This window comes from Lethenteron reissneri, chromosome 48, assembly GCF_015708825.2.
Source record: "Lethenteron reissneri isolate LAM-NWPU_2019-01 chromosome 48, ASM1570882v1, whole genome shotgun sequence".
NCBI lineage: Eukaryota > Metazoa > Chordata > Hyperoartia > Petromyzontiformes > Petromyzontidae > Lethenteron > Lethenteron reissneri.
Window position 1 is genome coordinate 6,177,963 of NC_083826.1, and position 23,441 is coordinate 6,201,403.

Genomic DNA, 23,441 nt, shown 5'->3' on the forward strand with positions numbered 1-23,441 from the left:
TTGGCTAGGGGGTAAAGTGTTTAGTGAGCGTGCTGATGTATTCATTTGTCGATTGATGGAGTGAGGAATAAACAAGTAACGTTGGGGAAAAACGAGACAAAGTAGAATTGGATTCTTGAATTATAACACAGGCGGTATACGTGAATGTGTTTGGATGTTTGTATGTATATATGAGAACAAGTGCGTGAATGTGTAACTACGTATAAGTATGTTTAAATTGACGAGATGGGAAAAGAAGTCCGGTCCGTGTGCAGAAATTTGATAAATTCTCTCAGTTATCGTGGCCCTCCTGTTGCGGACAGACACACAGATGGACCGGATCAAGCCACGGCATTCACGTGTTTGAACATTATTTGGAAAGCATTAAGAATAGAGTCACAAATCAGAGGCACATTTCGGAGCTTTTGTTCGAAAGAAACTGCTGCCCCCGCCAAGTTCCGTTCCCACCAGGAGTGACGCCATGGATGAGTGGGTCCCAAGGTGAGAAGAGAAAAATTATAAGCGCCTGCCTGCCTACGTTTTTGGGGTTACGGTTTCTGGGGTCACGGTTTGACCGAAGAAGCCATCAGATTTTTTTGTCAAATTTTGTTTCCGTCAATCTTGATTTGAAGCTTTCGTGACTGCAGGAATCCATACTCTTCGGTTCTTTTGGTAAAGTCACGTGGGTAGAAAATAAAATAAATCACGACGTTTCGGGCGCAACACAAGTGTCCGTTATCAGATGGGAAAGCATGATCCGCTGCTGAGGCAGACTATTTTAAAAGGTTTGAAATTCCCGTCCCTCCGACGCATCCCAGAAATTGCACGCCACGTGTTGCTCAGCGCAACGTCCCGACGTTTCGCTCCGCGTACCCGCAGCCTCGCATTGGCAGCCGGGTTTTTTTCTCTCGGAAACTTCCCGAGGTGAGCTTCTTCAGTTCCTTGAAGAAGCCCCCCCCCCCCGCCCGCGACACACACACACGGAGCGAAACGTCGGACGCAACGTCGAACAGACGCGCGTCACAACCTGGAAGCGCGCGTGCGCTGAGCAAGCCGTGCGACGGCGCAAAACCGCGAAAACCTCCGCAGTCGTAAGGCACCAAAAAACTAAATCTTCGGGAGGACGCAACCGCGTCAAACGTCCGCTGCCGAGGCCGCACCGATTGGCGGTAATGGGAATCACATGGCCGGAAGGGAGCAACTAATTTGCCGCTAAAACACATCCAGACTGCGTGCGGAGGAGGCCGCTTGCAAGTGGGAGGAGGCGCGAGCGATCCCGGTGCGGTTACGGTCGGAGATGAAATGACTCCTAAGCCAGCCAATTACTGGGTTGCAGAAGTTTTGCTCAGTGTAGCTGCCATATGCATATGTTTATCTGTATGAACGTAACTGCATATAGAAACGTGTGTGTGTGTGTACTGTAGTGGGCCCATGACCAAATCAGCCAGATTTCGCTCGATCTCGCCAGATCTCGGAAGCTAAGCAGGTCTGAGCCTGGATAGCGCCTGGATGTCATCGAGCCTGTTCAGGGTTTACGTGGTAGGTTGGGAGAGGGCAATGCAGCAACATATATAATTGTACCGTACTTCTATGTCCCTACGACTCAAAAAATCTCCTCGCCTTCACAGCCAGCACTCCCCCAGCAATGAAATGCACATCGGGGGAGGTGATAATTGTGCAAATAAATTTACGAAACGGCTGTGATCGCACGGGCACGAGACCACGGTGATGTCTGGCCAAGTGTGTGCACGGTTCGTTTAGAGTGCAACGGGCTCGCAATTTCGAGGCTTGCGAGTTTAAATCCCAGCTGCGTTTGACTCCTCCTCCAACGTGGACACCACGACTACCATGTGGTGGTTTATTCCGCGGGTGGACTTCCCGCACACACCCCCGTCGCGGTTATGTGGAGTTGACCCCCACTGGCTTGCCGGGAGATGATCAGGAAGCCGATGGCATTTTTTTGGCTTTCGCCACCACCGCACTCTTGAACGAGGCCCATTAACACCTCATTAGGAATGGGGCGGCGAGACCCAAAACAAAGCCTCAAACGCCGCGCGCCGCGACCCAGCAAAAGGAAAAAAAGCCGACCCCAGTTGGCACAACTCTGCGGCGTCTTTTACCCAAAACATTCTGACCTCAAATACGCGCGCGAAGATACGCGGGGATCTATTATAAAACATACAGACGCCTCTGGCCACCGCCGCCACCACCACCGCCGCCGACTATTGCCACCGCCGCCACCACCACCACCAAGGCCGTGCTTATAAATAGTCTGGCACTGTGTGCGCACGGTGGTCTGGCCGACCCAACGAGCCGGCTTAACAGCTGAGCGGAGGCTGAATCTTGCCCCGGCAAGGGATAGTGTTTGCCCTGCGGGGAACGGGACACGCATCTAGGGCGGATGAGGTGGCTGGTGGGGGGTGATGGGGGTGAGGGGGGGCGAGAGATGGATGAGAGGAGAGCGAGAGGGTTGTGTTATCAGGGGCACGTTACACGCTAGCGTTCAATACTGCGCAGTTAAGGGGAGTGGTGTGTACTTATGTGTGTGTGTGGCCGTGCGTGTGCGCACATTATCGCCAGATTCATAGCGCAGTGCGATAACTACTGCACCGCCACTCCACCCACGGGCAAAGACAAAGATCCCCCATGTAATCTTAACACACTGTTGGGGCAAGTGCTGTTAGCGAGCACCTATGAAGGCCGGCACGGTGCACCTATGAGGGGGTGGGTGGCCACCCCCTCTGTTCACACACCACAACAGGCACTCATTTAAGACTGAGTCGACCTACGGGAGGGCCAGGACTGGTTCAGATAACCTTCATCGGTTGTTGGTGGCCGTGAGCGGGAATCGAACTCGCGTAACGCTCTGAAAAATCTTGTGGGTTTAGTCTCCAACACACCGGTGTGCTGAAGTGGTAACTAATTAGCGCATTTTGTTTAAATGACAAACCTTACTAATTGGCTGCGTCGGGTGGTGGCGGGTTTAATGACACATTTATATATTTCGGCGATCTAACCCCAAAAAAACCCCTCTATTATCCACTGCACTAACTCTGTCCACTCATACGCACACACGTGCTCATGCCCACACATGTACAAGAATAGGTGAAGGTGCAGCCCTGCAATTGCCTTCTCGTGGCACTGCTGGTGAAAGGGCCTCCCGACTATAGATAGCACTCGAAAGCCTCACGAGAACAATTTGGCCTCCTCCTTTTCCACCCCGGTCAGATGTCTAGAGAGAGAAGTCAGAGTACCCACACTTTACACTGCTGCATTCGAGCTGCCAATCATATACTGTAGATGCAATGCACCTCATAATGTAGTTGAAGATTATACATTGAAATATATTTATTCACATTTTTTTTTCAAACTGCGCTATCACATCACGTGATTGCCAAGTGTCCTTTTGGAGCTCTCATTGGGCAATGTTTAAATTTGAAGTTTCATTTATTAGGTATAGGCCTGTGAGCCATTCGGATCTTGAATCGGGTGCAACCGCAACAAACAAAAAAACTAAAACATGAACAAGAAAACATCTTAAAGTGACTATGTGCAAACAGAAAATCCAAGAAAAGAGCAAAATATTGCAGAAAAAGCACCGTACACCAACGCTGTGTGCAAAAATCCCAGTGGGATGCAAGTCAAACAACAACAACAACAACCACAAGACAACTTAGATTAAGGCCATCAGTCTAACTCTGTACTACAACAAACAAACATGGCCAAACCGAAAAACTTTTCAAAAATCACAAAAATAAAGCCGTAAAAGCAATGAAACAGTGATCATAGGAACTGTGACCGAATTTTCACAATAAACGACGTAAACAACATGTACCACCAAACTCTACAGCCATCGTAAGCAGCCCCGTGGAAGGAGATAACACAGAACTACTTCTGAGATCCCTTGAAGTGGCCTCTAATCCACAACAGGGGTGCGGCAATTTCTCATGTGCCACGCTGTAGCGATGTCATCGCGTGGCGGTTAAATGGGAAGAATCTTTTTCCCCTTTCGTTTCAAAGCTGGAAGTTTATCCCAATCGAGCGGGGAATAAATAATTTTGAAAAAATATTGTACAAATTAATTGGTGACTGTTCTGAGACCATTAACTCGCTATACTTTAGACACCGATTTAATCACGGTCCAGTGGCTGAATAAGTAATATAAAAAAAAAAACTTTTTTTAAAAACACGCTTTAATGAAATGTACCCTACTAGTAATGGAAGAACTCCACGACTTCAGGAAGTGGCCCCGAAGCTTCCCATAACGTAAGGCACCGTGGTGATTTACAGCCAACAATATTTTTTTATGATAGAATATAGTACTGTATTGTCATCAGTATGACATAAGTACTGTATACCAGTTTGCAGTCGATACCACATTGGGAAGTGGGTTAAAATTGAGTTACAATGTTTGAGGATACAACAACAACAGTGAGTTAATAGAAAGCGTGTAAAAATAAAATATTTAAAAATACTTTAAAAAACATGCTTTAATGAAATGTACTGTCCGAGCTGCCCCTCCCCCTGCCCCCTTCCCCCATCGCCCCTCCCCTCCTTCCACATCCCCCGCCCCCTGGGCGTGGCTCCCCGAGGCTTGCTGTGACGTAAGGGACCACGTGGTGATTTATAGCCAACGTGAGTTGAGCGTGGACAATTAGAGCCGTAAAAAAGATTGTTTGAAATATTTATTTTTAATTTTTAATGATAGAATATAGTATTGTCATCAGTATGACATACCTATACCAAGTTTGCAGTCGATACGACATTGGGAAGACGGATGAAATTGAGTTACAAGATTTGAGGATACAACAACAGACAGAGTTAAATAAAAAAGCGTGTAAAATGTTTAAAAATATACATTTTAAAATTTTAATGATACAATAAGTATACCCAGTTTGCAGTCGATAGCACATTGGGAAGTGGGTAAAAATTTATTTAGAAGATTTTTTGAGGATACGACAACAGACGGAGTGAGTTAAATAAAAGCGTGTAATAATAAGAAGGGACTTGAACATCTCTCGCCAGCCGGCCACCCACTGAAATCAATCAGCACTCACCTGAGCGCTATCGGTGAGCGGTTATTGACGATGATTCAGGTGATCGACAAGAGAGTGCCACGTCACCCCATGCAATGGGACCGGCTGCCCCGTCTAGTTGATCACCGTCTGTCTGGCTGATGGGACGTGTAAAAATAATACTTATTTTTTGTGTTGTCTGCGGAGGGACTAATACGAGGAGCTGTATCGTCTGCTTATTTATTGTGTTACTTATGTTCTGCACAATTAGGCTAAATATTACTTTGCGTTTGTGTATTGCATAGTTTTGCATCTAACTAGGACCTGTTTGCCAGTATCGAAAATGATGAAAAATAAAGTATTGGCTTTTACCCTTTTGGGCAAAAAAACAGGATGTGTTAAGATGTTCAAACAGCAAATAGACACCTACTGCAGAGCACAAAGTCTGCATTAGCCACACATAGCTGTGACACAACATGCAAACAAACAGGCTCTGCAAAGACCGCATTGCCTTTGAAACGGGTCAGTGTCACTAAAAGATGTGGCAGCATTGGTGCGAGCACGCTGACGAGACGGTGAGAGTCGAAAACCGGTCCAGACATTTCTGCCGCAAAGAATTCAAAAAATTAACCCGTAAAAACAAAGTTTTTCACTATAAATCCTTTATATGCGTGGCGGCTAGAGTCCTCTCGTCCTCTGGCTTGAGATGGCTGCCACCTATGGGTCAGATGATTGTCTGCCACCATTAAGCAATTGGTAATTAAATATAATTTATTTTTTCCTAAAAAGTGTAAAATTTTGGAAAAAAATTTTCACGAAAATAAATTGTCACGCACAACGGAGTCTGTGTGCAAAATGTCAGCTCGATTGGATCACGGGAAGTGGGTTAAAAAACGACCGAAAGATTTGCACGGTCGTAAGCGCGCAAGCAAGCAAGCAAGTGAACTTAATATAAAGGATTAAAAAAAAAAAAACTTTCGATGTGCAGCAATTTTTTTATTTTTTTTGTCCGAAGGGGCGTTCTGCGCGTCGAAGTACCCCATATGCGGCACACACCACCACGATTTAGCCGGGCAGCAAGCGAGTGCACGAGGGGGACCCACATTTACGCGCCCCATAAAATTAATCTGCCCGATCTAAGCCGATCGTTATCAGATGTGCAGGGGAGGGTGGGCAGCTAGATGAGCAATGCAAACAAAAAAAATTGTAAATAAAACAATCGGCAGCTAGCAACTGTCCTTATCTCTGCCCAGATGTAATCCTCCACGAGAGCAAGAGATGTCACTCTGCAATGCAAACAAAACCACTCCACCCAGGATGCCCCCCCCCACAGTGCAATAAAACCCACGTCTGTCTCTGCGTGGCGCCGGCCGCGGTGGCTCCTTAAGAGCAAAGTGTCTCAAGAGGAGACGTGGGGGGGGGGGGATTGGTCAGAGATGCTGAGCCACCAACACCGTTGAGACGCTAGGTTCGAATCCTGCAGAAGGGTCGGCTGAGATCGCCTCCCTGTGTCATCGTGCCTCTCTCTACCTTTGGTTGTCCACCGCATTCTAGATTTGAAGCTTTCGTGACTGCAAGGATTCATACTCTTAGTTCTTTCGGTAAAGTCACGTAGGTAAAAAAATGAAATAAAAAATAATAAAATAAAACAATGAAAATCACGACGTTTCGGAGGCAACACAAGTCTCCGTCATCAGGTGGGACCGTCACAGCCAGATTAGCTGCATCAAGTGATGCAGACTTGTGTTGCCTCCGAAACGTCGTGATTTTCATTGTTTTATTTTATTATTTTTATTTCATTTTTTACCTACGTGACTTTACCGAAAGAACTAAGAGTATGTCCACCGCATCTCTCCTCGCTCTCTCTCTCTCGCTTTAAAAAATAAAATACCAGGTAAGCCCCACTGAGCTAAGTACCGCAGCTGATTTTCAGAAGCGACCTGGCCACAAATAACAAGCTTAACAAAGTGGCTTATCACGTGGAGTTTCATAGCAGCCAAATACTCTCAACGTATGTTGATTGTAAATGTGGCGGGGGGGGGGGGGACCAGAGGACACGGACAAATTAAAGCACACAACCACGGGGAGAGACACGCAAACTCTAAATAAACAGCCATCAGGGTCGGGATCGAACCCACAACCTCCTGTATACCAGGCGAGGGAGTTAACATCTCCTAGCCACCGTGGAACCATTCTTTCCTGCCGCCTTGCACTACAGCTCACGGTGGAACTCTCCACAGCAGCAGTCAACCTCCTCCTCTCTACGACAAGGACCTAGACCAGGGGTGGGGAACGTCCGGCCCGCGGGCCGTGTAAGGCCCGTGATATCATTCCGTGATATGATTTGGTCTGGCCCTACCAAGGCAACCGCAGGCGGGACTCGAAATTCAATCAATCTCGGAGCAAACCTGGAAAAGCAGTTGCGAGTAGCAACATCATCAATACCAGCTAACATCACACGCCTCACCAAAGAGAAGCAGTTCCAGCCATCGCATTAGGGGCGAGTTAATTAAATGTTTGACCAAATATAACAGGCAAATTTTTAAGTTGATAATTTTGTATGGCCCGCAAATGATGTTATAAATATCCAAATGGCCCTTGCCAGAAAAAAGGTTCCCCACCCCTGAGTCCTAGACCGTCACTACCGGGGGCGTCGTTTCTCCGTGGCAGCCCCCCCACATCTCTCCTCGCTCTCCTGTCGCCCTGCACTGCATCTCACGGTCGAACTCTTCGCAGAGCCACTGGCAAGCCAGCGGCTAACGACCTCGATGCCCACGGGGGAAGGGGGTGAGTGGTTTCGCCACATTCGTGTGATCCGCCAACCCTCGCTGCCTTCATAATGCTGGATTACACGCGTGCGTAGCAGAGGTCGCAAACGGGTACCCATACCGTACCCGGCCGGGTACGGGTAGGGTACGGGTATCGGGTACCCGATTGCGACCTCTGGGATAAAGCCATGTTGCAGGCGCGGGTGGGTTGATTCTAGGAACTTGAATTGTGAGAAGAGACAAGACGTTGGGAAATGAGTGACAAACAGTTACTCACCAGTGACTCACGGTCTACCTGTACCCGTACCCGGCCGCACCAGGGTCGCAAACGGGTACCCGTACCCGGCCGGGTACGGGTAGCCGGGTATCGGGTAGGGTACGGGTATCAGGTACCCGGTTGCGACCTCTGGTGCGTAGCCACCAGCTCTGCCCAATAGCGAGCTGCCTGCCGGAGACAGGAGGTCGACTGAAGGGCCTCAGCAGTGGTTCTGTGACGTTACTTTCCCAGAGTCGTTCTACGGGCGCATGGCGATGGATGTTACTCCGCTGAACGCTCGGGGTCCGAGTGGAAATCTCTTCATCTCGTGACACGAATCCGATAGCACAATTGTAATGTAATTAAGATGGGGGAGGGGGGGTAGTGGAGTGGAAACTAACAGCCAGCATTTGAATTTATTTTTGAGATTGGCAACTGCCCTTGTCCACCTCAGGTCATTTGCCAGATTGCCGCTCGCAGCCAACACCAGCGGCGATTATCTGAACCGGTCCTGGGCCTACCATAGATCAAATCAGCCTCAAATGAGTCCCTGGTCCGGTATGTAAAAACATCGCCACTGGGGAGACAAAGGCGGTTGGGCGTGGTGCCGGTAATGCACCCCCTCTTGTACCGTGCAGGCCTTCATTGGTGCTGCACGCGAACGGCACTTTCCCCAACAGTCTGTTAAAGGTTATACGGAGGATCTTTGTCTTAGTAACATGAAACACAGACACACACACATGCAAGATCTCTACCTTCGTTTTAATTAGTGCTCACGGTGTAATGTGGGACACAATAACAACAACGGTGACATCACCGCACCGCACGTGCCAGACTAGGTGTACTTTGAGGCCATATAAAGTGAGAAGGCTCGTTGGCAGGAGGCCACGGGACTGGATCTGAACAACAAAAAAGGACACAGATCCCCCCATGTAGCTTTGACAGGCTGCTGGGGCAAGTGCTGTTAGCGCGCACCAATGAAGGCCGGCACAGCACACGAGGGGGTGGGTGGCCAACACCACGCCCGGCCGCCTTTGTCGTCCAAGTGGGGATGTTTACGCACCGCGTCAGGTACTCATTTGAGGCTGAGTCGACCTAGGGGAGGCCCAGGACCGGTTCGGATATTCCGTCACCGATGTTGGCCGTGAGCGGGAATCGAACTCGGGCTGCCGCTCCCCACGCTGCTATATAAAAACACGCCACTCACGCAAACTACATAAACTATACACAAAGCGTGGTTCAATCCCCTTGGGCCCCCCAAAAAAATGGTGTTAGGGTGGTGCAGTGGTAACACTTGTGCCTCGTAGCCACAAATCCCTGGGTTCGACTCTCCACTGAGCCGCCAATCGGCTTGGAGTTTATTGCTCTCCACGCGTGCTGCGTGGGGTTTCCTGTGGATTCTCCAGTTTCCTCCCAGAGCTAAAACAAAAAAAAACAAAAAAAACCGTGCAATGCAACGGTGCATTGGCCAGAACATCCCTAACGCTGAAACATTACCTGCAAATCCCTCGGTTGGGATCACACATAGATGTAACATCGCCAGCCCCCCTCCTGCTAAAAACTTACAAGGACTCTCCCTAAAAATAAAAGGTCTTGGGACTCTACTGGGTGAACACGCGTCAGAATAACACAGAACACAATTATAAAACTCGCAGCGACACCCGTCACCCGATGCTCACGAGGGGGGGTGGCGGGGGGTCTGTTGGGAAGGCGAGTTGAGTTTACTTTGTTTAAACCAGGTGAGCACTCCGGAACTGGACCGGCGTGTAAGCGTGACCTCGGTCAGCCGAAATGACAAAGGCGAAACAAACACAATAAAGCAGAGCGGCTGGAAATCGGAGCAAAAAAACAAATGCGTCAAAGAGGAATCGAACATTTTTGCGCGATCGCAATTCGATGTGAAATTATTCATTTCCCCGGTGCGAAAGTCGGCTCGGGCAGATTTTATTTTTCGACTGACCGTGGCGCAAATTGCTAAATTAAGTTCCAGACACATTGAACAGAAGTGCGGGGTGACTATTGTACCAATGTGTGAACAGACGGGGGATGTACGAGTCAAATGCAATTGCAAAGGAGGAAGACACGGAGGTCACGTTCGGGTCGGTATGATCCTGCGCAAACAGGAAGACAACTTCTACGGCGAGCAAACTACAGGGGGTGGAGTGGGGGAGGTGACACAGAGCGCCCCCGTTTAGCAGGGCTCTGATAACAGAACGGGGCTCTGATAATAGAACAAAACCAAAACGTCTGACCCTCCCGCCCGCGCAGCCACCCGCAGCTACGGGACGGGTGACTCGGTTTCGCGTCGTGGGGAGCGATTCGATTCACTTTAACCAAGGCCGTAGCCATGGAGTCAACGTTGGGGGGGACCAAATCTTCTAGGGGGTCTGGGCCCCCCCCCCCTCCAAAAAAAATATATTTAAATTTGAAAACGAATTTCCTGCCTAAATATTAAAAAAATCACTAACACATGGGATTGAATTTTTTTTACAATAATGTCTAATAGTGTATTGTATTACATTGCTCTGTTTTTTCTTTTTTTCTTTTCTTGTTTCATTGTATGTAATGGCCGAGATTAGGGATGAATAAAGTACAACCATAACCACAATCATATAAACCAGGGGTCGGGAACCTTTTTGACTGGGAGAGCCATAAAAGCCAAATATTTCTAAATATATTTCATTGAGAGCCATATAGTATTTTTAATGTATAATAAATTAAATATGTCTTACTTTTAATGCGACTTCTGGTCACGGGATCCGTGACCCGAGAAATTTTATCTTCAAAACTAATTTCTGTTTACTTTAAAATGACACAGTATTATTAAGCAATATCACAAGTATTTTAAAATCAGTTCCAAACTGATTGTTTTATTATTATTTTTTTCAACTCAAAATTGTCTGGGAGCCATATGCCGTCACCGGAAGAGCCATATATGGCTCGCGAGCCATAGGTTCCCGACCGCTGATATAAACAGAAGTCGAGTTTATAGCAATATATTGGGGGGGGGGGGGGACATTTTGAGCATATTTTAATATTTGGAGGGGGTGTACCCCCCCAATATATATTGTAATTACGGCCTTGGCTTTAACGACGTCCCGCAAGTGAATGCTATCGCTGGCAGTGGCCAAAACAGGGGTGATAAAGAACCGATTACAACTTTCTGTCTAAATCAGCCGAAGCCTCGGCGTAAATCTCCCAGCTTCTGTGTGGCCACCCTCACTCTGAATTCCACCTCTCTTATCGATATATCTCCCTGTCTCTATCTAAACCAGTTCAAGCCTCCTGTAAACCACGTGACTTCCGTGTGTGTCCACCACCGCTCTGAACCCCTTCCCCCTCTCCCGGCCACCACCCACTGTGAAAACAGACGCCACTCTTCCTCAGTGCAGCAGCTCCCTTCTGCCTCACTCTCATTCCTCCTCTCTTCTCCCTCTCTTCCCTCCCTTCTCAGCATCGTCATCATCACCACCCTCTCATCATCATGATCACTACCCTCCTCATCATCACCACCACCCTCTCATCATCATCATCATCACTACCCTCTCATCATCATGACCCTCTCATCGTCATCATCATCACTACCCTCTCATCATCATGACCCTCTCATCGTCATCATCACCACCCTATCATCTTCATCACCATCCTCTTATCATCATAACCACCCTCTCATCATCGTCATCATCACCACCCTCTCATCATCGCCATCATCATCATCACCACCACCATCTCATCATCATCCCCTACATCTTGGCCTGGTCATCCCTCCTCCTCCTCCTCACTCCTCCCTGCTGCCGCTCATCTGGAGCCTTGCCCACCTCTTTGTCCGTCTCGGGGACTTCCGTGCCAGCTTCCCCTCTTCCCCTCCTTCCCTCCCTTCCCTTTCTCTTTGTCCATCCATTACATCCTTGACTACTCCCCTCCGCGCGGTGCGTGCCACGTCTACACAGTTTTACGTAACATATACGAGCTATATCGTGAGATTGACCATTGATTTATGGATTGTGGCTTCACAAGACGGCAGCAGTGAGATGGATTTGTCGGCTTCACGAGAGAAGGCGACGATGCATGGAAGGCCTTCATCCAGCAGTGGACAGACCATGGTTTAAGATTATGAGGATGATCATAGCAAGCGGTCTGGTGATGCTGCACTTGGGCCATTGGCGTGAACAAAACGAGGCGCTGTAAATAATACAAATGATACAATTAAAAACGAGACAAAAAAGATTGTTGATCATCGAATCGCGTCGCAAACCTCGATCCTCACAATCAAATCGCTAGGAGGGGCTGGGTGTGGATCAATCTATGCCTCCCACACCCGCCCCCCCTGCCCCCCAAAAAAATATCAAAATATTAAAGCAGTAGTGGGTAAACCAATCTGCCACCGCTCTCCACTTACACACAGACAAAGACCCCCACCGCGTAGCCTTATCGACTCTTCGCGCAAGTGCAGTCAGTGAGCACCTATTGCAATTCGCGTGCCACGCAAAGGAACTCAAGGTCGAGCTGGCCTTGTGGAGACGGCGCAGAACAGATTCTGAGATAAAAAGTTGAATAACGCGAAACAAATTTTTGACACAGCGGTGGCGAAGTTCGAAGGGCCGCGACATTTGAAGCGCGACTCCCGACCGCCGTCAGCTGACCGTGCGGGCCCGTGGCTCGCCGGTCAGCCGACGGCCGGCAAAGCACTGGCTCTCGATGGAAAAAGAACCCGATGCATCGGTGAAATAAATATAAATCAATTTTTTTTTATTTATGGTGACACGAATGATGCCGCAGTCGGAAAGAGCCGTGTGCTCGCGACGTGGGCTTCGAACAACGCATGGCAATCTAAAGATAAAAAATAGAAATTTGTGAATATGTGTGTCTGTTCAAAATGTTTAGCATACTTCCCGACATGCAACAAACTTGAAATTTGGCATGTGGGTAGCTTCAAGACTGTACACAATGCAAAAAGTATAAAAAAAAAATTGTATTTTTGGGGGGGGGGGGGCGCAATAATGGATATATTTTGCACGGCAAGTGAGCGGTGACGTCACATCTGTGATGTCACCCGCATGCGGCTGCGTCACGCAGTGTGCCTGCTGACGTCACGCATCCCCCCCCCCCAACCCTCCGCGTAGGCCGTCTATTAATCAAGAATCCAAGTCTCGGGCGAAGCCGGGTAGTAAAGCTCGTGTGGTATAAATAAAAGCACACGGCCCCTCCCCTCCGCGCGTTGTTTTCTAAAAGAATCAATCGGCATTCGCAGAAGAAGTGCACTGCGGTCAACTCTCGTCTTTGGCCACCGTCCCAAAATAATTGCGCGCAAACGTGTATGTACGTTGAACTTCTTTCGCACCGTACGTAGGCAAACGTGTTGATCGGAGGGTGCGGGGGACGCGGCAACCGTGGACCGGTTTCGTCTTCATCGGCACGGCACAGTCACCGGGGTCTCACTGATGCAAAGTAAGACAAGCGAGGCGGCGCTGTGTGCCTGCGCGTGACCTTGGGAGAGAATTAGCCCGGAGGGCGAGCGAGCGAGATGAAATAAAACTTAATATCGATTACTCCTCCTGCCTTAGCGTTCGGCATCCATAATATGACCTGTTGTGATGACAACGATGCTGATAGCACATGTTTATTTCGTTTAATCTGGTGACAGCTCAAAAGTCCAGTATCGGTCGCATTTGCGAGCGTGACCTGCAGCATCAATCTGCCAGCCGGGGCACAATTGTTACTCTGCGTGATTCCAATTGTGTAATTTGCGGTTTGATTTTAGAATTTGGCAAATTTGGATCCCGACTCCAGCACACCATGGGCATACTCTTGCGAATATCATGGGATCTTTAACGTATTCTGTTAAGCAGACGGTACATATATTAAAATGATAATTATGGTTGTTACACACCGCAGTATTAACCAGGGCGGCCGCTCGACCCGAACCGTGAACCTCTGCAACAAACGGCGGGATGCTATGGTCCTGCGAGACGGCGTCACCAAGTCCTGATGATCAAGGCCTCATGATTTTCCGGGTCGTCAACTTTGCTGGCAGGAAGCCGACGGCCACAGCGAGATGCGACAATCATCGTCCACTTAGATAACGACAACGAAAATAAGAGGCAGCGCATAAAATGGTGCTCGCTCACACTGCTGACGGACAGGGCCTCTGTGCAAGCACGAGCTCTGGAAAGACCCTCGATGGAAGAATTTGGCCCAAATGTCCACGCCGGCCGGCGTCTTGGAAGAGGCGGGAATACCCACACTTTACCCCACCACACACGACTTGCCTATTGGCCAGTACCCATTTATTCCGCTGGGTGGTCAGGGGCGGAGTGATTTAAGAAACTTGCGGCATCGTTTCGACCTTTCTCTCACAGGGAGATGAAATCGAACCGCCGGCCTCTGCATTTAGAAGTAGCACGCGCTAACTGTTTAATCATGGCAGTTTCCAACGTTTAGTGTTATTTAAAATGTCCTAATGCCGTACTTAAAACGTTGCATTTTATTGGCAGTGTTAAGAGTGTTTGTGCCTTGGAAGGGCATGTGTGACACGTCTTCCTGCATTCGGATTTTTAGCTCCGTAACGCGACCGCGTGAGCAGCGTTGACGGTTCAAGGATTTTATAATTCATATAAACAGGTCGCTTGCACACGATGCCCAAAAATCACTGCTCAGCTCAATTGAGCGCAGACACACACGTGCGCACGCGTACACACACGTGCGCACGCGTACGCACACGTAAGCCGAGCAGAGCCACAAATCCGTTAGCATCTGCCCATACTTGCTGGCCACTCAATCATTGTCTGATGTGATGGATTATCCAATGACATTGAAAAGAATAAAAACAAATAGCGGAGTGACCTAGCAATCTGTTCACGTATTCGCAGCAGCACTTACTCTCATTAGCGCTCACGGCTTCGTGTTTAGGGCGGCAAGTGTTTCCCAGAACCAAGCACCTCATTTTTTTTTAAACACTGATGATACTCTAATTTATTCATCCGAGAAAGACTCCCCACCCCCTCGAGTCTAAAGGCCAGTGCTTAATTTTATCTGGAGCTGTCTGCGGCTGAGTTCCACCCGGGACACCACATCCAGTATTCCTCGCACTATGGCTGTGGCACCGCCACCACCACGACCACAACCACCACTGCCAACGAGCAGCACTGCCATTCCCACCACCACCGTCGCTGCCATTATCGCTACCACCACCACCACCACCCAGGTCCCCGCGACCGCCCAGAGGGGTCAGCTATTTCAGACACCAAAGCGTGGGCCTTGTTGCTCGCTTCCTCCTGGTCATAAATCTCGGAAGCGCTTTTCATCGCAGGCCAGGAAGCTACGAGACGAGAGGAATTAGTTGGAGACGAGGGCCGTTCGGAAGGTCCCACGACACGGCATCGGGATTGGACCTTCTTTGACGGCCAACTGGTCCACTTGATATTTGCCTACAATCAAATCGCATAGGATTCCGTGTAAAATCCTAGTGCCAAGCCACAAAAACACGGAACCACTTTGCGCCAGCCTACATCAGACACACGCCGCTGCACCCCCCTCCCATGAGTCCTCTCCAGGTCCTTAAGATCCGGGGGGACACAGATCTTCTCCCGAGTTCCCCAGGTCACAGAGGCTTCGGTCGATGGGCGAGCGAGCTGGTCACCCACCGCCCCCGTGTAGCAAGGCCCCTGACTCTGGAGCGCTCTGTGTGTGTCTCTCTCTTTCTCTCCCACGGGATCTCAGGACGTCGGAGTCTGTGGACGTTTACAAAAAAGCTCATCGTAAAAATTTACCGATGCACTTCTGTTCATTCACATTTTCGCGAATTCATAAAATTGCTTATAGCATTTTAATTTTTGTATTTCGCCATTTCTTAGCGCTTAGATGTACGAGTTACCGTAGCGCTATCGGGTGTCTGCTGCTGCTGCTGCGTCTTGTACAGTGCTTTGAGATCCTTGATGAAAGGAGCTTTATAAATAGAATTCTTATTAAATAACTTCAAAGGAAAAAACATTGTCGGGCAATGTGTGCAAACTCCCACCTCTAACCAAGACGCTTTGAGATCATTTAGATTATTTTGCTGCTATAAATGTCCAAATGACGGGCCACTTTGTTGACCTATCATTTGTGGCCGGGTCGCTTCTGAAAAATAAGTTGATACCTTAGTGGGCTTTGCCTGGTGGGATGGGGATGGTTTAGTTGTACTTGGCGTTTGTGCGATTTGTTTACCTTTCTTGTTCTTTGCACTACCATCGTGTCATTGTACTGTTCGTTGTTGAAACATTCCTACCCGCCCTGACTGGACATCTGTGAAAAAGAGCTTTACCGCCCATCGGATTCCTCCAGCGTAAATACATATTCTTATTTTGATCTGGTAAGTGTGGAAGATCGGCCAAAAAATACCCCCCTAAGAGGGGGGCCTCTGTTGAGAGCTCCCTCTAAGTGCGAGCCCCTTCCGCCGGTGTGTAACATGAGCGAGCAGTTGCAGGGCTTCACCTTCGCCCCGCTGATTAGTCCACAATCAGACGGCCGCCCCGGTAATAGGCGGCGTTTGTCGCTGGCGTTCCCCGTGCGCTCGCTCGCGGCTATATTTAGAAACCGAGCTAAAAATTTGCGAAGGTGAAACAGATTAAGACCCCCCCCCCGCCGCCCCCCCCCCCCGCCGGTGTTTTATTTAAAGCCGAGAGCAAATGGCACAACGGACTCCGCAGTCCGCCCGCGCGCCGTCGTTTACCTCGGAACAGGGGGGGGGGCACAACAAAATATGTTCCTAGGTTTACGGCATGTTCCATTAGGATTAAAAGCCTCTTAGATGCGCTGGACCATCACAGCGTGTGAGTGTCTGCGCGCGTGTGTGTGTGTGCGCGACCGCGAAGCTTGCGTTTGGTTTATATATAGCGCGCGCGTAGTACATGCGTATGCGTGAATACACAGGCACCACTCTGTGGCCCGTGTCACGAGAATAACTGACGACAGACGGGGAGAATTGACTCCCCCGGCGCGTGGAGACCGAGAGAGGGGTTCGAGAGAAGCGAGAGGGGCGACCGCGGAACGGACGGCGGCAGCGGTGAGGCGACATCGCGGAGTTCGGAGGCCCCGCGACTGGGCAAGGGGCCGCTGGGGAAAAATGGGAAGGAACGGGAGAAAGTGGAGGGAGGCATTCGCTCACCAAGTGGAATTTACCCGGCTCACAACAAGCAACTGTGTGGGAAGTCGACGGCAGTTGTCCTCTGGATAAACTCGTCACAGGAATGCCGAATTTCCACCAGCGGCACATGACCCTCAATAAATACGAACATCGGATACAGAAACAAAAATCGATTCAAATCTCATTGAGCAGATCTCACGTTGTATGAAGGTCCCAGACACACATAGCCTTTTTTTAAAACAAACTGTTGGGGGACAGGTGCTGTCAGTGAGCACCTATCAATGCCGGACATGGCACACTGGGGCAGCTCTTCGTAATCGGTGTGCCGGGGGTGAAGTCCCAGGTGTAGCGCGCCACGGTGTTTGTGGAATCACGGGCAAAGAAACAACCTTCCACCCATGCCGTTCAGTGGCCGATCCAACCGATCCAACCCCCACATCCTCCCACCTCCCCCTCTCCCCCGTCTCCTCTTCATTGGTCGCAGCCGTAGTTTGCAGACAGTCGTTAGCCTCCACCTCCGGCCCTCTTATCTCCCACCCTGGCGTACGTGAATTTTTGGGTTTGGTATCCTATGGAATGAAAGAGGTTGGGAAGCATTGCCCGAGGGGGGGGGGGGGGGGTGGGTGGGGCGGTGAGGCCAGCACCATATGAGGTTATGTTCTTATTTTATGCCGAGTAAACCTAGGGGAGGACCGGTTAAGGTATCACTCGCCACTGATATTGACCTTGGGTGAGAATCGAACTCAAGATGGCTGGGATAACAGAGCAATGGGAGGATCATTGCGCCACCACTCCCCACACACAAATACAAAGATCCCCCGTATAGCCTGAACAGACTGTTGGTGCAAGTGCTGTTCGCGAGCACCTATGAAGGCCGATACGGCACACGAAGGGGTGAGTGGCCAGCACCATGCCCGGCCGCCTTTGTTTCCCGAGTGGCGATACTGCTCCAGGTACTCATTTGAGGCTGACTCGACCTAGGGGAGGCCCAGGACCGGTTCATACAATCACCACCGGTGTTGGTGGCCATGTGAGGGAATCGAACTCGGGTCGGCAGGTTCGTAGCGCAGAGCGCAAACCGCGACACTACCGCTCCCCACACACACAAACACACACACACGCACTCGAAACCATGTGGTCTATTTTCTGTTTGCTACGACAACCAGAATCGCACAAACAACGCGCCGCATTCGCAATACGCAGCTTAAACATCAAACGCCTAAAAGCTTGAAGAGATTATCCGAGACTAAGACCAAGCCCCCAGTGGATCTCGAAATAAATTGCTGGGCACATTACGAATGCCGAGCGTGTGCGAGCCTCGTCACATTAAGGTTGATTTGGCGTAACCAGGTGAGAAGCTACAGAGTCCAGGATGAGTCTCATTCGCATGAGTGACCTGGGGCATCGGTGTGCCGGCCGGGGGCGATGATGGCTAATTGTCATCCCAAATGAGCAATTTTGCCGTGTAGTTTTCGAAATTGGAAAACTTGGACCCTGACACCGGCCGGCCTGCTCTTGTGAATGACATCAGGGGGATCCTAAACGTTCACTGTGAAGCAGACGCCACACAGAGTTGAATTATCGTGGTTGTTGCACACCGCAGCATTAACCTGGGCGGCCGCTGGGTTTGAAAAGCGAGGCCTCTGCAACAAGCGGCGAATGCGGCGCTACCGCTAGGCCGCGTCACCGCCCGAACAGACGACATTGTGAACGCAACGGGTGGAGGATCGCTGGGTCAGCTCCTTTCCCAGCGTTAACACAACCTGAGAGTCACAGCTCCCGATTCCTGTTCACGCGGCGGCTTTTGTTCATAAAATATTGTGTTTGTAGGCATCATCGTTGTCATCATCACCAATCCTCATTGTCGTTAGACATGATCTCACCACTGATAGAGGCCTCCCCAAGCCATCATCATCTCTCATGGTCCAGCGATGTGACAATCCAATGTTGAACTTTTTTCGCACACCGTAACATAGCCAACCGTGCCCATCAGAGGTGCTGTGGAAGGACAACAAACTAAACTCAACGTTCCATCACTACATCTCCTGCGGCGCCAGTCCTCCGTTCACCCATTTGCCTGCCAGTCCGTCGTTAGTCTCGACCACTAGCCATTATCACAGAATTATATTTTCACGACGGTTTAGCACATCCGCATTGTTGTTTTCTTCCGGTTAACAAACAACATGAACCACAGTCGTCTGCGTCGAGCGACTCTCGCGCTCTCGAGCTTCTCACCTCCGCGGCTCCTCCTGCCGTGTCGCGCCGCCGAGCCCCGTCGCGGCACGGCGGCACGGTCGGCCGGCGACGCGTTCCCGTTCGGCATCGTCTGCCGCCGCCGCCGCTACTGCTCACTCTCCCGCAGAAGTAAAGGGGGCTCCGAGCCACCCCGGATTCTTCGCGCAGGTTTTACATTTCGCACACCGTCCCCTCTTGCCTCTCCAACGGGTTTACGGCAAAATTGTGACGCTGAAATTATTATCCAGCTCGGAACTTATTGACTGGCGGCGGGCGGCGGTGGGTGAGTGGAGGGGTGGGGGGGTGTGCATGCTTATTCGGCTCGACAGTAATAAACAGCCATCATCGACTGCGTGTCGTCAATCGACACACCGATCCCAAGAGTTGCGATGCCGTGGGTTTGTGCGCGCCCTATTTTCTAGTGCGTGCGGTTCCATCGCAGCGGGACGGCTGCTCGGCAAGCCTCACCTACGGCGGGGCGCATGAAAAAGCTCGCAGGGTAAGAATACTCGCGACTGCGGAGTCGCGAGGGATCCCCACGTGGGATGTGTGTGCGAGCGTGCGTGTGTGTCAAACACCAAAAGCAATTCAATATCTCTTGTTCGGGCCAGGTGAGAGCCCATTCAAAGCGCAATCTCATTCCATTGCCCAACAGCTACGAGAGCTACGAATTGCCATGGACGTGCTAGAGCACACATCATCACCATCCTCATTAGACATGACCAATCCACTGCTGGATGAAGGTGTTTCCAAGCCGTCGCCATCTGTCACGATCCTGCGATTTAACAATGCAGCTCGCGGCCGCACACACGAGTGGACTCCATCTTTCGAGGACATGAAACGTAAGCAATGGATATGTTCGGAGCACAACTGCCCCCCAATCAGGACATGAAGAATGACGTGCGGCCACGATCAAATGAAGACAACTGCAGTTCTGTGGGCAGATTGAAACATCGAGCAATCAGTGGTGTGGCATGATTGACATGGGCCCTGCCGCAACAAATCAACTGGGCCTCCACCGGCCTGTCCAATCCGATTCGTAGCCCCAGCACCTGGGCCACTCCGGTTAGTGGTGCCGCCCGGTGCAGTTGCACCGCCTGCACACTCGATAGCTACACGCCACTGCCGGCGATTTATCCACGCTCGACGGACAAGGCACAGGGGAGGAGACGAGAAAAAATTCAAACGAAAATAGGGCGCCACAAGAAGGAAATGTGCGTATGTGTGTTGAACCTCTTTCGCACCGCACGTAGCCAACCGTGCTAATCGGAGGTGCGGGGAAGACTCCGATTGAGAACGTTGGAAACTAAACGGGCACGGACGATAATGAGCTGTTTAACACGTAGGCTTGTAAATGTTGTGGTTTCACGCTTCAACACACCGGTGGGCTAAAGCAGTGAACTATTTGTCTTTTGTCAACGTGACACTTTTTTACTGATTGGCCGTGTCGGGTGGTGGAGGGTTACGACCCAAAAACGTTGATTATGAATAATGAGCTGATCCGCGAGGCTGAGGACTGGGGCACGGTGGATGACCAGCTGGTTGATCGTTGCCAACGACCTCGTTGTTAGCCCGGTCATGGTGGGCGAGCGGATGGGGGGATTGTACGGTTGGAAATGGATGGTTATTGTGATAGGTTTTTACCCTTTCAACTGGTACAAAAACTGACACCTTTATACAAGGCATCATGTTTGCAATAACCACAACACAAGCAGTCAAAATGCAAACAAAAAGAAACAACTCTGATAATGATATGCACTGTCCTTGAAGTTGATTGGTCCACACCCGAGACAGCTTTTCTTAGAGCCTAGTCTCCATTAGTGTTGGACCAGATGACGCCAAAAGGCATAGCTTGGTAGACATGCCAAAAGGCGTCATCTGGTCCAACACCAATGGAGACTAGGCTCTAAGAAAAGCTGTCTCGGGTGTGGACCAATCAACTTCAAGGACAGTGCATATCATTATCATTATCAGAGTTGTTTATTTTTGTTTGCATTTTGACTGCCTGTGTTGTGGTTATTGCAAATATGATGCCTTGTATAAAGGTGTCAGTTTTTGTACCAGTTGAAAGGGTAAAAACCTATCACTATATTTTGCCACTGGTAAAGGAGGTCTTATAGTGGATGGTTATTATTAACAAAAGCGGTAAAAACACGTCAATTTACAGCACAGTTGCGGACGCCTTCCAAATTTTTGGCATCTGGGCTGCGACGCCGCCACACAATGGCCCACTCTTGTTGGTGACGTCACGGGGTCGTTAACGTCCACTTGAGAGCAAGCGGGGGCATTTCACTAATTCACCGGTTGGAATTGCTGGGCAGCTGCGAGAACCACGCTGCCAACCCCGTAAGATTCTGGCTCAGAGGGTGGGCGCTAAACGCCAGGCCGCTCCAGCTGCCCTTTCTGCGAAAGGGGATTGCTGATCCCTTCTTACAAAGGGTGTCTTTGTACACGTCCCCCCCCCTCCTCGTCCCACAATGGGATTAGACGCCCTGAGTGAAAAGAGGGAAGGATAACAAAAAACACTGCAGAAACAAAAAGACCAATAGGAAGATGGCAAACACCCGGAGCGAGTGAGCGAGCCGCCGCTGCGCACACGCCACCCAGGTGTTTGCAGAGGACACGGGGGTCAAAATCCCCCCCGTGTGACTACGAGCAGATGATCAAACATCAAGCGCCGTTGAATCTTTTTCGAATGGATGTTTTTTTCTGTTTCTCTTTCGCTGATAAATATTTCGCTGAGAGCATGTCGACATAAGTAGAACGGGGGGTTTCTACGTGGTGTCTGCACACAAATAAACTATCTATTTTAAGTCCAGCAACCTTCTGGCCTTTGGGACCAATATTATCAAGAGGTCTATAATAATAATGATATCAAAGCGCTATACACGATAGAGTGGCAGACACGCAACACGACAATCGCTCACGAAACTAGAAACAAATATAATGAAATAAATACTGAAGGCCATTAGCTGAACGAGCCAAAAGTTTATCAAACCGAATAAGATTTCAGACGAGCTTCAACAATATCCTGATACCTCGGGCAGAAGAGAGTTCCAAGAGCAACCTCCAGACTGGTTTCCACCTTCTGGGTCTCATCGGCAGAGACACGCTTTGCTAAACACATGCTGCTGGGTTACCAGATTGTTACCGGTAGCAGTACACAGTTGAAACTGTGACTCGCCTTTTTTGCTCAGTCCTACCCGTCCTGGTTGGTGACGCAACCCTCAAAATATCTGGGATAACGGACCCCAGGCCTTGCTGGAAGGGCCCAGGGTCCTTCTCCGGCCACCGCGGCCGGCTTGTCATGGAAACACAGCGAGGCAGTCACCGGAACCGCGAGAGAATCGGACTCTGATGAACAACAATTTCAACCTGTTACGCGCCGCACGGCATTCGGTTACTCTCGAAGGGAGAGAACTACGCGAGGGACCGCAGATAAGTGGGAAAGGCAGCCAGGCGGTGAGCCGGTGCCTAATCCCTCCCCCCCCACGCAAACTCTGCAGTCCTCTATGTATGAAGATGCTATCGGACAACTAAAGAGTGTTTACACGTGAGAGGAAACCGGAGCGCCTGGGGAAAGCACATGCGTGCGAGGGGGCAACACTCTATCCCATCACGTCAGTCACAGGTGGAGTCCACGTGTTTCTGCATCACTTCTCCCGGCAAAGCCGAGGTATGGTTCCTCCTTGACACTCACGGGAAGGGAGTTTCGGTACATTTTCCTCGATGCGCCAACCCACGCTGCCTTCAAGCGCAGGATTACAGTCCCCGTGCGCAGCCACCACCACCGCCGGTCCGGCAAATTTCCTGCCGTGGGTGTTGACACTGGACGGGCATCGTGCGGGACACGGCAAGAGACACCGTCTGTGTCTCTCCATCATCAGACAACGTGGAGACACAGCCAAGGTGGGAGGGGAAGGGGAACCCATAGCAGCCAGGAACCATTTCGATATTTCCCACTGATTGTGCTGCGCGCCACTTTGGTTATTGGGACATTTTTATTTAATTAACTGCTCAGGCGAGGAGGATTTGCACCGTGACCTGAAACACGACCTCTCGGA

At 50.1% G+C, this 23,441-nt stretch overlaps 1 protein-coding gene across 2 annotated transcripts in view; it reads right to left on the minus strand.

Moving 5' to 3' along the window:
- ABL1 (ABL proto-oncogene 1, non-receptor tyrosine kinase) overlaps positions 1–23,441 on the minus strand; it is a 100,268-nt gene that overhangs the window by 26,469 nt on the left and 50,358 nt on the right. The gene's annotated exons all lie outside the window — the stretch shown is intronic.